This window comes from Asparagus officinalis, chromosome 1 (genome assembly GCF_001876935.1).
Source record: "Asparagus officinalis chromosome 1, Aspof.V1, whole genome shotgun sequence".
NCBI lineage: Eukaryota > Viridiplantae > Streptophyta > Magnoliopsida > Asparagales > Asparagaceae > Asparagus > Asparagus officinalis.
Genome location: NC_033794.1, coordinates 43,176,160 through 43,194,211, shown reverse-complemented (window position 1 = coordinate 43,194,211; position 18,052 = coordinate 43,176,160).

Below are 18,052 nucleotides of genomic sequence, written 5' to 3'. Positions count from 1 at the left end.
CCCCCCCCCCCCCATATTTGGAGGGATTTCCGTCCCTATTAGGAGCAGATTAATGAGGCGGTTATACCCCATTCAACCCCATTATGGAGAGAATTAAGGGGACGGTTACACCCTTAATCTCCTATAAATAGGAGTAAACTTAACTGAGTTCGGATCCTTCAGTCCTTCAACTTGGCAGCGAAGAAGAGATCTTTGGCTGGCTTTTAGGTAGAATTGTGTGAGCTATGGAGATCAACAACAGAAGCTTTCTTCATACTTGGCTTACAAACTGATTTTCGGTTAAATCAATCAACTCTTCCATAGAGTTATAACTCGCTCAGAGTTCCCTAACTCATTAAGAGTTTCAAACTTGCTTTGCAAGTTCTCCACAGTATCAAATCGTAAGGAGGAGATATTGTTCCAGTGAATCAAGACGTTCGAATAGTCAACGGAGAGAAAACTCGACGTGAGCATTCGAGGGAGACACTCCATCGCCACCGTGATGAACTCAGACTTAAACAAAGGGGAGAATTTAGATCATTTCTCTTCTCTTTTGTAATCAGAAAATCCAAATTATAATTAAGATTGAGAGAGTTGTAAACATTCTTTTTTTAAGTAGTTAAAGAGAATAAAATCAAACACAGTTCTTTCATTTTCATTTCACAAATTTTCCACCAAACACCACCTTTAATAACTACCACAAGGATAACTCGAAAAGGTCATACTCGGGAGTGTTGTGCTTCTGAGAGGGAGGCGCCTTGATCGTCTTGGAAGCCAAAGACTTAGGTAGGGGGACTAGTATGAGAGGAGATGGTTCGTTGTCGGTTGTGGACAACTCTATTAAGAAGTCGGCCAAGGATTAGGTCTTTATGGTCATTCTAGGCTCAAATTGTACATTGTATTCACTAAGCTCGATCGACTAGTTGATCAATTTTCATGAGGTGGTAGGACTTCCAAGTGCTTTCTTTAGAGACAGATTTTAAAAGTCCCTAATGCTACTAGGAAGGAACCCTAGAGGGGGGGGGGTGAATAGGGTTTATGCTAATCTAATTCGATTTATACCAATTTAAAATTAACTAACAAATATCCTAGCAAGTATGATATGCAACAAGATATATGTGCAAGGATATACAACTAACACAAGGATAAACAAACTACTAAAGTGATAGGGCAATATAAATAACAAGCAATTGACAAAGGAGATATACATGATAAGTACGAATATAAAGGAACGTCAATGACAAATGGAAACAAACGATATGATCACGGAGTTCGGTCCCCACAACCTACGTCTTCGCTCCTCACCTCGAGGAGATCTCCACTATCATAACCAGGTTTTCTACGCTCATCCGAATAATGTTTATACCTCACACTCGGTTTTCTAGTTTACCAAAAACTTTATAATCTCACACTCTTGTAATCACACTCTACACCCTTTAAGTGTTGGTCTCTAGCCCATGTCTCCCTCAAATGTTAGGAATTACAACCTACCTCTAGGTATTACCACCTACCCCACGTCTCTTGGGACGACCCCTAATGCGGCATAATTATGTATCAAAATTGTAAATGCACAATTGATCAAGTTATAGTATAAAAAGTTATCGATCCCACGAGGAAGGTGATTTTAAGAGATTATTAGAATAGGTTCTTATGTTGTGTGCGTGACAAAATAGGATTAAAGAATAAGTGTGATTGTGATGAGTGATTGTTGTGAATATATGCAAGAGACAATAAATTGAATTTTAGAGAAAAGAAATAAGAATCAAAGAATAAATGAAATCATAAGGCAAGAAAGAAGAATGAATAAAATCAAGAATGAAAAGAAAATTCAAGAAAGTCAAGATGGAGGATTCAATTAAGATATGAGAAATCTAGAATTTAATCCACTAGCTAATCTCAATTACAAAATACAAACTATTCTATTTTTATCATATTTTAACTTAGATTTATTAAGCATAGACTATCAAACCATTTAAGGAAAGTATAACCTATCAAATTATCATCTAAGTTAAAATTACTATTCATGATAAAAATAATAATAAGATAGTAATCCTATAATTCATAAGCATAACCTATCAAACCATTTAAGATAAGTATAGATTATCAAATTCTTCTTCTACCGATTAGTTCTCTAGTTGATTATCCTAAATATGAATATTTTAAGTGAAAGAGAATAATTCATATAATATAAAAGAAATTAGACTAGTTTCATATAATTCTAAGATTCCTACAAGAATTAATTTCATATCTTAAGAAATAAAAGCAAGAAGAAAAATTACTAATTACAAAAGAAAAAGAAAAGAAAAATCTAAACTATGAACTAGAAATATATCTAACTAAAAAGAATTAAAATATAAACTACAAAATAAATTACAAAAATTAAATGTAAGAAAATAAATCTACTCTACAAAATAAAGTGTAAAAAGAAATAAAAGATAAGAAAATAAATCTACACTACAAGCATGAATGTACATCTAACTAATAAGCAATAATAAAGAAATTATTAAAAAAAAAGAAATGCAAACCTTCAAATTGCTCTTCATCTCCATCCTCATCATTCAACAAAGAGGAGAAAAGAAAAATTTAAAGTGAAGAAAAAGTTATTATTATTAATTGCAACAAAAAGTTACAATTTTTGGAAGGTTTTCTCAATTAAGAGTAGCCCTCCTCTCCAAATGGAGTTACAAAATTTTCCACACCTCTAACCCCTCACTCTCTACCCCTATTTATAGTAAACATTAGTGAATGAGAGCCATTGGATTAAAATCTTATCCAAAAATAACAAATTTCAGCCTTTGATTCATAACAAACTGCTGACGGTATCGATGCGGGCATCGATAGGGGTATCGATGCGGGCATCGATAGGGGTATCGATGCTGGCATCGATACCCAGTCCTCTCCTGTTGTTGATCCGAGCTTTTCTCTTAGGTTTGCTCTTGGGCTTTTGGGCCTTGTACAATTTCTTGATTTCTTCATGCATTTGTTTGGGCTTTGCCATTTCTTGGGCTCTTGGATAATTTGGAAATTGATTTTCTAATGGGCTTTTTGATTTCTCTTTTGCTTCATTTCTTCATTAAATCAAGGGCCTTTGTTGAGAGATGAGATTTTTGAGATTTATTCTTCATTAATCTGTAATTAAAGATAAAAATAATTATTAGTGGTATATTTATTCAGATAAAATAGATAATGAGTGTATAAAATTGTAATAAAATGTGATTATCAACCCCTCTTCTCTCACCAAACACTTATCTCGGTGTACAAGTATATTATAAAGCCTCAATACAATAATTTTTTCTCTAATATGGATGAGAACACAAATAAGCTCACTCTCTAAGTCACAAACCCACAACCCCAAATTATAATATGTAAGAAATACTATAAGCTCAATAGGTTGTGTGTGAACTGTAAGGACCATGAATTTTTATACTAGTTAAAATAAATTTTTTTAGTATTTTAAAATATTTATTTATGATTTTTAAAAGAGTATTTATATTTTTCTCGAATTTCTATAATTTTCTATGATTTAAAGTCAAGAGTATTTATATTTTTCTCAAATTTCTATAATTTTCTATGATTTAAAGTCAAGGTTTTATATTTATTTAAATGATTTAAATATTTATAAATTTATTTAGTGTAGTGAAAATTTCTGGGATTTATCCAATGTGTTACTGATACTATTAAGTATTATTTTAAATAATACATCGTATTATTACTATTACATATTAATTCTTGTATTATTTTGAATTATTAATTATGTATTATTTGTGTAAATTATTGTATTATTTTAACTATTACGTATCAGCTGTCGTATTAGCATAACTAGTACGTTTTATCATGTAGATAATTATCACATAATTATTTGATTTTAAATATAAATAAATATATTTTTATTATTAATTATTCTTGTTTAATTGTATAATATGTGTATATTTTAACTATTTCATACCAACTGTTATATTAGCATAACATGTACATTTTTATTTGTAAATAATTATTTCATAATTGGTTTAATTTTTAATACCCGTAACTATTTGTTTTAATCATATTTTGTTTAAATACCTAACTCAAAACCTAATTTTCTTATATATATATATATATATATATATATATATATGTTTTTCTTTGGTTCTCTCTCTTCCCTCTCGTTTCATGCCGCCATAGAAACCGCAGCCCACGTTCTCCGCTTCCTCGCCCACGCTCAGGGCATACCACCATCTTCTCACGTCGCCCCACACCCCCCCCTCTCTCTCTACTCTCTCCTTCGTTTCTCTCCATCCACACAACGACACTCCAGCACGCCACACAACTCCAGCACTTCTCCTCTTATACCCCGCAACCCCTTCTCTTTTCTCCTCTCTCCCTTACGGCCTCCATGGCCGCCCTCCCCTCCCCTTGTCTCCGACCCTTTCCTCTCATCCCCGAACCACGTCAACCAATTGCGCAGCGCGTTTCCTTCCATGCCGCAGACCGATTGCCCATAGCTCCTCGTAAGCCGCTAGTATCCGCCTGTTCGACGAAAACCCCCAGAGGCCCACCCTCCCGCGCCGTCGTCGTCAACCAGCATCCTCACTCCATCGGCCTCCCCCACTTCCAGCCCCTAAATCCAACAGCAACTTCGCGCTACCTCCTGCTCCACCTCGCCCCCGCCAGCGTCCACCAGAACTCCCCGACCACCGCTACCCTACATCACCCTTATCAGTCCGCCGTCCTTCCCTTGCTCGTCACCCTCTCATGCCTCCAACCTGAGCCCGACCGCGCAGCCATCGACGCCGCTGACCCCAACCCCATAGTCTCCCTCTCCCTCTCATTCTTAGATCCAAGCCCTCCCCATTCGCCGTTGCCACCTTCACCCACAACCACATCTCTGCCCGACATTCCCTTAGCTTCGTCGTTGCCGCCAACGTCGTGCACAGCCCGACACCCACCGTCGAACCCCTCTCAAGATCGTCATCGCACCGCCGCAACACCCACCGTCAAACCCCTCTCGAGCTCGTCATCGCACCGCCGCAGTCGATTCGTTCGATAATATCCCGAGGCAAGATCTTGATACTCTCTTGACTTGTCATTCAATTCTTAGATTCGTTGTGAATAATTTGGTTGCTTGCAAGATCTCACTTCCCATTAACTTGTCATTTCAATATTCATATCTGCTATTTCTGATTTTTTTCATATATTAGTTGTGATATAATTATCTGTGTGGGATTGTTTGATGAAGAATACTAGATAAATCATAATAATATAATAAATAGCATTTTCCGAATAATTATGATAAATTAAAAGAATTTATTTCGATAGCAGAATCATTTTCAGATAATTACATTAATTTAAAAAGAATTTATTTTAAGAACGATATTATTTTTAGGAAATTTAGAATTGTTTTAAAAAGAATTATCTTGGAAAAGAATTGTTTTAGAATAATTATGAATAAATTAAGGGAAATTATTTTAAAAAGAGAAATATTTTAGATTAATTATAATTAGAAAAGAAATTATTTTGGGAGAGGGTACATTAAAAAGAATATTTAAAGAATGTTTCTGGATTTATTTAAAGAGGTTCTTTTGGAAAATGAAATTATTTTGAAGTAAATAAATTTATTATTTTAGAAGATCATTTTAGAACAATTTTTATGTCCTGATTCTCAGATTTAATTACCTGATATGGCATGATATTATTGCACATGATTTATTATGTCTTGTTGCGATAGAGAGCCGTTGATAGTTATGACTTAGTGGCTTCGTGTGTTATGAGTAGACTTAGCGACATGTGTGAGTGTGTTGACTGAGTTTAGGTAGTGAATCCGAGTTTCAATGAGGTTTATGGTTGACTTAGAAAATACAAGAGAGTTGGGATGGGGAAGTCCATGTTCATGTGATCGAATAAGACTGTTGATGTATCTTACAGGCTCGCGCCAGTGAATTCGTGTAGTCACTGGGGTTGGTTTGTTGGGCTAAAGTGAATTCGTGTAGTCACTTTAGTCAGTGAATTTGTGTAGTCACCCGAGTTCTGCTTGAGTTCGGATCAGGCCGAAATCGGATTGCGCGTAGTCCTATGACCGATTCGTGTAGCGGTATTGGATGTACGTAGGGGATTTGTGAACAGTCAGTATCCGATGACAGGAGCGTTGACTCTGTGTGAGATATGACTAGTGACCTATTATAGGATGACTAGTTACATGACCTTGTTTCTTGGCTAGGTATGATTTCTTGTGAGATGTAGGCTAGTTGTGTTTCTCTTCGTACATAGATCGTGATTAATATTTATTTATTTACAATTCGAAACATATGCTATATACATGAGGGTTTCCTTGTTTGGATTATTTCGCTCGACGTACTACGTCTCTTGTTGTAGATTTTTAAGTATTAATTCCATCTAGTTGTATGACCTAGTTAGTTTGATGATTGTTCTGATCGCTAGTTGCATGATTAACTTGTTACTTGATTGATTTTGTTGGATTTCTAGTTGCATGTTCTTCTGTCATTTTGGTTTTCGTATCGTTTTCCGCTCAGGTTTTCGTTAGTTCTATTTGTTTTGTGAGGTCTTGCTGTGTGCCATACACGCTGACGTACACCTATATTCTATGGTGTACGTTAGACTTAGAGGAAGAACAGGTCCAGCTGGGAGATCACTAGGAGCCAGAGGATTCTCAGCATGAGTGCCTTGTAGACGTAGCAGAAGAAGAAGCCGAAGCTTAGTCATTCCTTTCAGTTTTTTTTTGTATCACATTCATTTCCTTTGGATCAGTGTATTTTTATATTCTCCAGTAATTAATTTAGATAGTTTTTGTATAAGGGCACGTTTGACCTGTATTATTATGTCTCGGATGTTATCCCATTTCTGATATGATATTTTTATTCTGAGTTTGTCTATTATATTCTTGCTGATTGTGATCGGGGACCTGTGACTTCATATTGTATTTATTTCTAGACGCTTAGCGTATTGGATTGAGAAGAAATGAAAAGAAAAAAAGGATAGTGTATATTTTTTCTCAATCTAATACGTCACGGGCTTGTTCACGTTTTGATTCTCGGGTATTTTGGGAAGCGGGGCGTGAAAGGTTTTAGTGGTGGCCCATGCAGGTCACGGTTCCAATCACGGTCCCGAGTTCCTATTAGTAAGAATATAGTGGACAATTTAGATACATAGCATGAATTCATCCGTGAGACTAATCTTGAGTCATTCTCCTATTTTCTTTATAGATTTCGTTTCGTTCATATCTTATCACTCTTTGACTCCAGAGTTTTCCATGGTTCTTATCTAATCGCTTCGCGATTACCCTCGCTTTGTATAACTCCTCTATCCTCGTGCCGGTTATTATTTTATATGTTATTATTTTTACACTATATTTTCTTTGACTTGACTTGTGTATCTTTTGATTGTATTGAATTCTATATTATTTATTATATTATTTTATGTATCATATACAATGTTATATTGTATGTTTTCATTTGTTTATAAATCTATTTTATCTTTCATAATTCATGTTTTATGTATTATACATTTTATTTATGTATATTATGCTGATTGTATTTATGTGATTTTTGACTACTACACAAAATACTACTATGTCTAAATTGATTTTATATAGTGATGATTATTAGTGTTATATCTTGTTTATATTCATGAACATTACTAATACTTCTAATTTATCATATTATTTGTCGAATATATAATTATTTCCTTCTTATTATGTTTTATATAATATGTTTATTTTGAATCACATGTTTACTCTTATGTCTATTTTATCATATAATATTTTGTGACTCTTTCCATCAAAATTTATTCACATGTTTACTCTTATGTCTATTTTATCATATAATATTTTGTGACTCTTTCCATCAAAATTTATTTTGTTAGCATGAGTAGTACCATGAGTATACAGACTTTTATATGCTTATTATTATATATGTGTTTTCATTTTTAATGCTTATTAAACCTAATGATTATATTTGTTATACACATTATATGTTTTTGAATCTTGTTTGTCTCTTTTTCTTTTATATCTTTTATTTTTATACTTTGATTTTATTTGTGTTTCTTTGAGCCTAACTATGATTTTGTATTATTTATTTTGTGTTATATAACTATTTGTATGCTAGTAATTATTGTGTATCGTTTTATTCGACTATTGATTATTATTATAACTTTCATTGTTTGTTTGTCTATATGTATTGATGTGTTTCTATCTATGTTTATTTCTTAATATTATTTTTGTTTGCGGAGAAAGTTGTTGTATTCATTGCTGTATTCATTACAACTTCAGTCGTTACAATGAAACAAAAAAAGATTGTCTTTTTATAAGACTCTTACACAATGAAAACAAAAATTACAACTCTCTTCAAAACAAACGCAGAGATCGTTTATCGGTCTTCTGCTTGCGTGGGTCTTTGGCCTGTGACGGGGACGTCAATATCCGTGGACCACCTGGCACTCAGATCTGTTCCGAAAAATCGGACAGAGCTTCGTCGATCCGCGTGAGATCTAGAAGCCTGAAGCGTCTATCTCGGCTAAAACGAGATATCTGCTCTTCTTAGTGATTACCGGTGAAGGGTAATACTAAGGAAAAGGGGGAACGGGTGATGAAGGCTCTGATGAAGACCTCTCTCCTCCGTTGAAGCGCTCGACCACTCTTCACTGCAGCAGGGCTTCGCCAACTTCTCCAAAAATCCAGATCTCCAAAAATGAGGCCTTGGGTGGCTATTTATAGGCAATGGGAGCACCTAGGGTGCCTAGACACCCCTGGCTCGGTTTGCCGAGACACCCCTGGGGTGTCTAGGCTTTTCCTAGAACCCCTGGCTGTTTTGACTTTCCCGAGCACCCGGGCTGTCCAATCAGCCTGCGACGCTCCATTGCGTCGGATGTTTGATTGTTTTCCCGTAACGTAAATTCTTCGTCCGAACCCGGATTTGAGTGATTCCAAGTGCGTTGGATGCTTGACGAAGAGTTCGATCCGCTCTGGTGGTTGGACTATCTGTAGAGTGATCGAGACATGAAGGGCATTGTCCTTTTTGTGACCATTGCCGGGTTTCCGATTGGCCCGGGTCTTCGTTGTTCCGAAATCCTATCAGCTCACGTAGTTCGTCGATTCACTTCCATCGTTTGTCGACGTCAATTGGACTCCTGTGGATCAGATAGTGACGTTCATCGTTGCTCTTTAACACTGAACCGTTTGTGGAGACCTATAGGCAATTTTCGATGCCTACAGATACCCCCTCCCACGAAAACAAATTCCCATCATTTCAATGTGTTTTCTCAGATTTGAAGTATTATGTTCGTTTCAACATGGAAATCAAGGGATTGAAATCNATGAATTGAGTTTGGCTCGTGTCATTGAGTTGACTTTGAACTACCTCTGTCACATTGTGTTGACTTAGGGTTTCGAAATGTCGAATGTTGACTTTTGGTCGCAACGCGTTGACTGGCGTTGACCTAGGGTTACGCGTTGACCGGCGTTGCCCCTAGGGTTTCGAATCGTCAAACGTTGACTTTGGTCGCAACGCGTTGACTAGCATTGACCTAGGGTTACGCGTTGACCGGCGTTGACCTTAGGGTTTCGAATCGTCAGACGTTGACTTTGGTCGCAACGCGTTGACTGGCGTTGACCTAGGGTTACGCATTGACCGGCGTTGACCCTAGGGTTTCGAATCGTCAGACGTTGACTTTGGTCGCAACGCGTTGACTGGCGTTGACCTAGGGTTACGCGTTGACCGACGTTGACCCTTAGGGTTTCGAATCATTAAACGTTGACTCGTGTTGCAACGCGTTGACTGGCGTTGACCTAGGGTTACGCGTTGACCGGCGTTGACCCTAGGGTTTCGAATGGCCATTAACACAGTTTATACTCGTACGTTTGCTGGAGTATACACAGTTTAAGCTCTTAGGGTATTGGAGCATAGCGGTCTCAAATGTCGGGGCTGCAGGACCAACTGTTAAAGCTGATTCATCTGCATTTGTGGATCTTATTTTAATGTTATTGGATAATCGAGTCACGAGACCAACTAACAGAGCTGATGCATCGATGACTCGTACTTATAGAATTTTTGGCAAATTCTCAGCCATCAACGGGTTTGATGAGCCTTTACCGACTACCGTTTGAGTCGGGCTAGCATGCAGATTGTTTTAAATCCGTTCTGTACATGACGTTGTGCTAAAAGAGTTAACTCTTTTTGTGCTACGATATTGAATACGTAGACTTCGTCTTTCTCACGGGAATAGACTACCCGGCAACGCGTGTTAGGCGCTGACTTATCCTTACTTAGGATTCAGGATCTCTTAGTGCTACGATATTGAATACGTAGACTTCGTCTTTCTCACGGGAATAGACTACCCGGCAACGCGTGTTAGGCCCCAGACTGGAATTCTGGTGTCTTCTTCAATCGGTGAAAGACTAAACCGGCAACGCGTGTTAGGCGCATACTTATCTCTATTTAGGAATTGAGATAAAATCCCCCGTGCGCAAAGTGCACGGATTGGAAGTTGGGAATTGTGTCTTTTCTCAGGGTAAAGACGGACTAGAAAATGGAAGAGGAAGAATTTTATATTCTATCTCCCGGCACTGAAGAGGAATTTTATATTCTATCTTCAGCTGGAAAGGAGACTCGAGGTGGGATCTCCACCCCCAGAATCCGGAAAGGTGAAACTGAGAGTGGGATCTCCACTCTGAGAATCGAAAAGATTCGGATAACCCTAACTGTCGGAAGGTTTGATTACCGAACTAAAGATGAATTTCTCGTTTATCGAGAGTGAATTGTGGTTTTGGTCCTAACTGTAGGAAGGTTTGACCAAGCAGGAGTTTGAGATGACCCTAACTGTAGGAAGGTTTGATCACTCGATTTGTGGATCTCTCGTTCATTGGGGGAATCGAGAGGGGGATTTTGGTTGTGGTCCTAACTGTAGGAATGTTTGACCAATCGGGAGATTTGAGACGATCCTAACTGTAGGAAGGTTTGATCGCTCGATCTGTGGACCTCTCGTTCATTAGGGGAATCCAGAGGGGAATTTTGGTTGTGGTCCTAACTGTAGGAAGGTTTGACCAATCGGGAGATTTGAGACGATCCTAACTGTAGGAAGGTTTGATCGCTCGATCTGTGGACCTCTCGTTCATTGGGGGAATCGAGAGGGGAATTTTGGTTGTGGTCCTAACTGTAGGAAGGTTTCACCAGTTGGGAGATTTGAGACGATCCTAACTGTAGGAAGGTTTGATCGCTCGATTTGTGGACCTCTCGTTCATTGGGGGAATCGAGAGGGGGATTTTGGTTGTGGTCCTAACTGTAAGAAGGTTTGAACAATTGGGAGATTTGAGACGATCCTAACTGTAGGAAGGTTTGATCGCTCGATTTGTGGACCTCTCGTTCATTGGGGGAATCGAGAGGGGAATTTTGGTTTTGGTCCTAACTGTAGGAAGGTTTGACCAATTCCGAATATTATGTCTAGACTCTAACAATAAGAGTGTTGAGTGCACAGACGCGGTGAGAATTTGAATGGGAGTTTCTTATTCATCACCTTGCTGTGGTGACCGGGTTATCCCTAAGAATACACTATATGGATTTCTTTTGGGAACTTCCCATTACATGAATCATCCACCCCCAGCTTCCTTTGCGAAACCGGGTCTGGTATTATACTCAGTTGGGTGTTCGGGTTATCCTTAAGGATCTAAGAATTTCCCGTTACATAAATCGTCCACCCCCAGTCTCCTCTGCTGAACTGGTTCGGACATTATTCTCAGCTACCTGACCGGGTTATCCTTAAGAATATTACCGTAATATTCTCCAGGAACTTCCCGTTAAAAGTGGGAAACAATTTAGACTCATGTACCTATTGGAGTATGTAAGGAAGCAGTTTAACCTCATGCACTTGTTGGAGGATTGAGAAACAGTTTATACTCGTATACTCTTTGGAGTCTTGAGAAGCAGTTTATACTCGTATACTCTTTGGAGTCTTAAGAAGCAGTTTATACTCTTATACTTGTCTGAGTTTTGAGAAGCAGTTTATACTCGTATACTCTTTGGAGTCTTAAGAAGCAGTTTATACTCTTATACTTGTCGGAGTTTTGTTTTGACTTAATTGAGCGATATAACGCCGGCTTCAACCAAGGTCTGAATGCTATTCTTGAGAGCAAAGCAATCCTTGGTGGGATGAACGACCCTCCTGTGGTATGCACAGTACTTTGGGTCCGTAGTATTGTCAGCTTCCTCCTGATTTGTGATAGGCGGTAGCTTTCGAAGATGGCTGGAATGTCTTCGTCCTTGAAGGAATACTCTCTTTGGAGTTTTGGTTCCGAAGTCTTTTGCTGTCTTCGGGATTGCTGTTGTGACCTTGATTGTTGAGGCGCCTTTTGTTGCCGCTGTTGTGGTTGCGCTTGCACCTCGAATGTTTGATTTGCGTCCACAGCATTCGCATGTGCTTTTCCCTTAGGGACAAAGTTCTGTTGCGAAGCGTTATTTGCTATTTGGCCCCTTTCTGCCTTCTTTCTCTTAAGGAATCGTTCGGCTCGTTCCCCACGCACCTTCAGATCCTTCCAGGTCTTTGGCGGTGCCATTCCCATGGCTTCCAGGATGTCCAATGAAAGATTGTTATGACAGGTCTCGAGGATGAAATCTTCGCTGACCGGATCCCTGCAATTCATTGCTTTATTTCGGAACCTCTTCACGAAGTTTTCGACTGCCTCACCATTCTTCTGCTTCTCATCAAACAGAGTGCCGATTGAGACCTCAGTGTCGTTGTCGAAGAAATTCGTCAGAAACATATCCTCCATGTCGTCCCAACTGTTAACACTCCCTGGCTTGAGGCGACGATACCAATCGAAGGCCGCTCCGCGAAGAGTGCCAACGAATGACCGTACCATCAAGGGTTCATTGCCGGAGATTATTCCTAAGTGAGATTTAAAATATATCAAGTGTTGGGTAGGGGAACCCTTTCCATCAAACGGCGTAAAGTTGATTAAATTGAACTTTGCCGGATATGGAATTGATTCCCACTCCCTTGGGTATGGACATGGTATGCCGGACCTTTTCACTTCTTGAGCATTCATCAACGCATTGATTTTGCTCTCCAAGTCCTTCATCTTTTTGTCTTCACTCGTACCTGTCTTCGAGTGGCTTCGGGGAGAGGTGACGTGGTCCTCTTTTGCATTATCATCCACGGGACCACTTCCATTGTCGTTGTTGACGGGAGGGATGTTCATATTGGCATTATCCTCTTCCCATTCATTCTCATCTTGATTCTGATGATTGGGTCGAGTGGGTTCTCCTTGGTGAGTTGTCAGAGCCGCGATCTGCTGATCATGCATCTCTCTCATCTGCTGCATGGCCATCTCCATCTCGAACTTGAAACTTTCTTTCTGCCGAGCCAGGGCATCTTCAAGCATCTTGTTTACTTGTTCGGCGCTGATCATGAGTACCTCGCGGGGTTGTCCCTCGTTAGATACCGTGTTGTCTGATGCAATTGCAGAGCCCGCATCTGATCCTTCGTCTTCTGACGGTAATCTCGTCCGAACCCTACTATAAGTCCCTCGTGTAATGGTTATCCTTCGTCTTCTGACGGTAATCTCGTCCGAACCCTACTATAAGTCCCTCGTGTAATGGTTCCGGACTACAGATGAGTTAAATACCAGGGTACTAGCGGAATTGACTCGGGATTATCTCCCATCGATGCCCCTTTGCTGGCCATATTAGTGGTGACCTTCGGAAATTCTCCGTCCTCGGCCATCCTTCTTCTTCGTCGGAAACGCCTAGGCTTAGTCTCAGACGTTCCGGTGGAAATTCTCTTGAACACTGAAACTCTCCTTGGGGCTTCAGAGCAACAGCATTCTGATAACACCGCCCTGATGATGTTGGCACACGGACAGTGAGGTTCCGTGTCTCGAGTATCTCGCTTCCAAGACTTACTCGCACCCCCAGCTCTATAGTACAACTCATCAGTTTGATAACTGGAGCAACCCATAGAGTGTTGGCATGACTTCCCAGGTATAACACAATCATCATCAGACGAATGTGCTTCCTTCTGGGGATATGACGCTTTATTAGCGTTCTCAAAAGTCGCTCGTTCCAGTCTACGCTTTTGTGAGCGTAAAAACTTAACGGGCTCTTGAATTTCGACACGCAACCCGATGCGGTCGGCAATAGGGGTTTTCCCTTTGTTATTTTCCTTGGGGGGATTAGAACGACCCCCAGTCGGGTTTATCATTTGGGGATCTTTCAACGGACCCAATCGCTCTTTGATAGGTACTTTACCGCGATTCCCCGGTAAGGGACCGAGGCGATCTTTCAAAGGGACCCTGGATGTTGAAAGATCCGTGTTCTTACCTGACTCCACCGGAGGTGCAGGGGCAAGGGGAACGGGACCTGGATTTGATGAAGGTTGGGCAGCAACATCTTCAGCTCTCGTCTTAGGCGCTGGCTTTGTCTTTAGCACCCATACCTGCTTGAGCTTTGACGGGTTCTTAACCGTCTCTTCTTTCTGCATCTCCTCTGCTTTCTGTAGGAGAGCTCGGGCATGCGCAAACAGTGCGCGGCGCTTCTTGATTCGCTCTTCGAGGGTTGAGCGAGTTCTCGTGACACGAACCCATTCGTTCGTTTCTGCCTTGGAGGAGGAGTTGGTTACGTACCGTTGTTGCTCTTGGCGCTGTCTGGATTTGAGGTCTTCATTGTAGCGGATCCCGTCCATCGGCTCCAAAGCCTTGGCCAGCTGCCGAGCAAGGCGTTGACGCCGTCTTTGGCGTCTTCTTGGCGGAGGAGAAGCCTAGATCTGCGATCTCGACCACGTTGGACGACGCGGGGACGCCACGTGGTGCGAGTGCAGCGACGGCAAGGGGATCTTGGGTCTTTGAGCCGAGAGTCCCGCAAACGTTTCTGGAAGAGGATGCCTTCCTGCGCCTGTTCGGAGAGGCGGATCTGGAAGAGGAGGAAGAGAGGTACTCTTCGAACTTTTGCTGATCGAACTCATATTCGATCTCTTCATTCACCCGGATCTTGAATGCCGGTTGCGTCACGACGGCCTCGGCAGCGAGGCCGTTGGCTCCCACTGTGGTCGCCAGCTTATTTGCGGAGAAAGTTATTGTATTCATTGTTGTATTCATTACAACTTCAGTCATTACAATGAAACAAAAAAAGATTGTCTTTTTATAAGACTCTTACACAATGAAAACAAAAATTACAACTCTCTTCAAAACAAACGCAGAGATCGTTTATCGGTCTTCTGCTTGCGTGGGTCTTTGGCCTGTGACGGGGACGTCAATAGCCGTGGACTACCTGGCACTCAGATCTGTTCCAAAAAATCGGACAGAGCTTCGTCGATCCGCGTGAGATCTAGAAGCCTGAAGCGTCTATCTCGGCTAAAACGAGATATCTGCTCTTCTTAGTGATTACCGGCGAAGGGTAATACTAAGGAAAAGGGGGAACGGGTGATGAAGGCTCTGATGAAGACCTCTCCTCTCCTTGTTGAAGCGCACGAACACTCTTCACTGTAGCAGGGCTTCGCCAAGGGTCTCCAAAAATCCTCCTCTAAAACAAAGAGGTAAGGGGTCTATTTATAGGCCTTAGGGGGCCTCTAGGGGGCCTAGACACCCCCTGGTGTCTCGGCCAGACCGAGACACCCTTGGGGTGTCTCGGCCATGGCCGAGACACGGCTTGGCCGAGATACCCCTGGGGTGTCTAGGCTTTTCCTAGACACCCCTGGGGTGTTTCGACTTTCCCGAGACACCCCGGGTGTCCCAACTCAGCCTGAGACACTCCGTTGCGTATGTTTGATTGTTTTCCCCATAACTTCTTCGTCCGAACTCGGATTTGAGTGATTCCAAGTGCGTTGGATGCTTGACGAAGAGTTCGATCCGCTCTGGTGGTTGGACTATCTGTAGAGTGATCGAGACATGAAGGGCATTGTCTTTTTTGTGACCATTGTCGGGTTTCCGATTGGCCCGGGTCTTCGTTGTTCCGAAATCCTATCAGCTCATGTAGTTCGTCGATTCACTTCCATCGTTTGTCGACGTCAATTGGACTCCTGTGGATCGGATAGTGACGTTCATCGTCGCTCTTTAACACTGAACCGTTTGTGGAGACCTATAGGCAATTTTCGATGCCTACAATTTTCAATTGTCATTATGTATGTTCTGTATACCTTAATCTTTATTGTACTTCTGCCTGATTTGTTCTGCATTCTTGTCTTATATTTTGTTCTTTTCTAATGATAGTTCGCCATTCTCGTGTTTAGTATATTTTAGTCATTTTACATTATCATTGTCAGCTATTGTATATTATATTATAAGTATATTATTAACTTGCTATCTTGTTTTATTACGTATAAAGTAGTTTCATTTACTATATTTCATTTTATTCTTTACTTCCAATTACATATATCATCATTGTTTGATTTAATTTATCAATCATTTCATCTTTCTTAGTTTTGTTTATATTTTGTTTACTTATTTTCTATATACGGTTTCTTATTCATTCTAATACGTACTTTATATTTTGTTCTTTGTTCAGTTTTGTCTGCTTTATTTATTTAGTCATAATATTTATATAAAGTGTGTGCTTTCGATAATTATTTTTGTGAAATACGTCTGTAATTATTTATTTTGTTTTTGATATGATATACTACATATAATTCATTTTCTTATATGTTGTTGTGTCTTATCACTTTGTCTTTCTATGATTGTCTGCTTGTATTGTTTTGTATATCATATATTTTTGGTTTATGTTCAATTACCTTCTAATATTCCACTTGTATTGTGCTACTTATTTTTACGTAATTATATTGTTCGTCGCATTTTAATTTCTTTGTGTATAATTTGTAAATTCCCAATATTGTGTAATGAATTATTTATCTGCTAAATTTCGTATACTGCTTTACATGATTATTTGATTGTATAATTGTTTTAATAATTGTGTTTAGCTATTTATACTTTACTGTCCTTGTATCTTTTCTATGTTTCATACTACTTCTCATCATTCCATAAATTAAATATGTTCCCTTTTATTTGTGTTTATTTTGTATGATTTATGATTGATTTTCCTAGTGTCTTTGATTTATACTTATTATTATATCATTCTAATTTGTTATATGATCCTGTCGATGTTCGTTTTTTTGCTCGTTTACTCGTTTCTATTGATTTTATATCTTACATTGTGTTTTTAATATCTTAGTTTGAACCTGTATGGATTGTGTTTTTCATAATTAAATTTCTTTTGTTTTTGATTGACCATTGTTATACCTTGCTATTATATTTTGTTTAAACTGTTATGTATTTTAGATTTTTTGACTTTTCTTATTATGTTGTTTATGTTTCTGGCTGTTTCTATTTTATTTGACTTATTTTTGTGTTTGCTTTAGATTTATTATTATTACTTGACTTTATTCTTACTTAATATGTTTCTGTTTTGTTTCTATGAAAGCTTGTATATTATTTGTAAGATTCACATTATATGATTGTTTATTTATATTGTACATATTGTTTTGATTCTATATTATTGCTTATCTTATACTTTATACTGATTAGATTGCTTATATATTTATAAGTACTGTATAACAAGTTCACACAGTTAAATATGTTTGTATCATAGTATTTTTTTGGACCTTGTTACGAGTCTGAGATGCGATAGCGATATCTTAGCTGTCATATCTTGTATCTTACCTTGTGTCGTTTTTGTTTTACATTCTCCACTGTTTATGGATATCGGTCCATATCTCTATCCTTGGATTCTTTCTGTATTACTTTTAATTTAATTTTGAGGACGGAATTTGTTTTAAGGGGGGTAGAATGTAAGGACCATGAATTTTGATACTAGTTAAAATATTTTTTTAGTATTTTAAAATATTTAATTATGATTTTTAAAAGAGTATTTATATTTTTCTTGAATTTCTACAATTTTCTATGATTTAAGTCAAGGTTTTATATTTATTTAAATGATTTAAATATTTATAAATTTATTTATTGTAGTGAAAATTTCTGGGATTTATCCGTTGTGTTACTGATACTATTACGTATTATTTTAAATAATACATCGTATTATTACTATTACATATTAATTCTTGTATTATGTTGAATTATTAATTACATATTATTTGTGTAAATTATTGT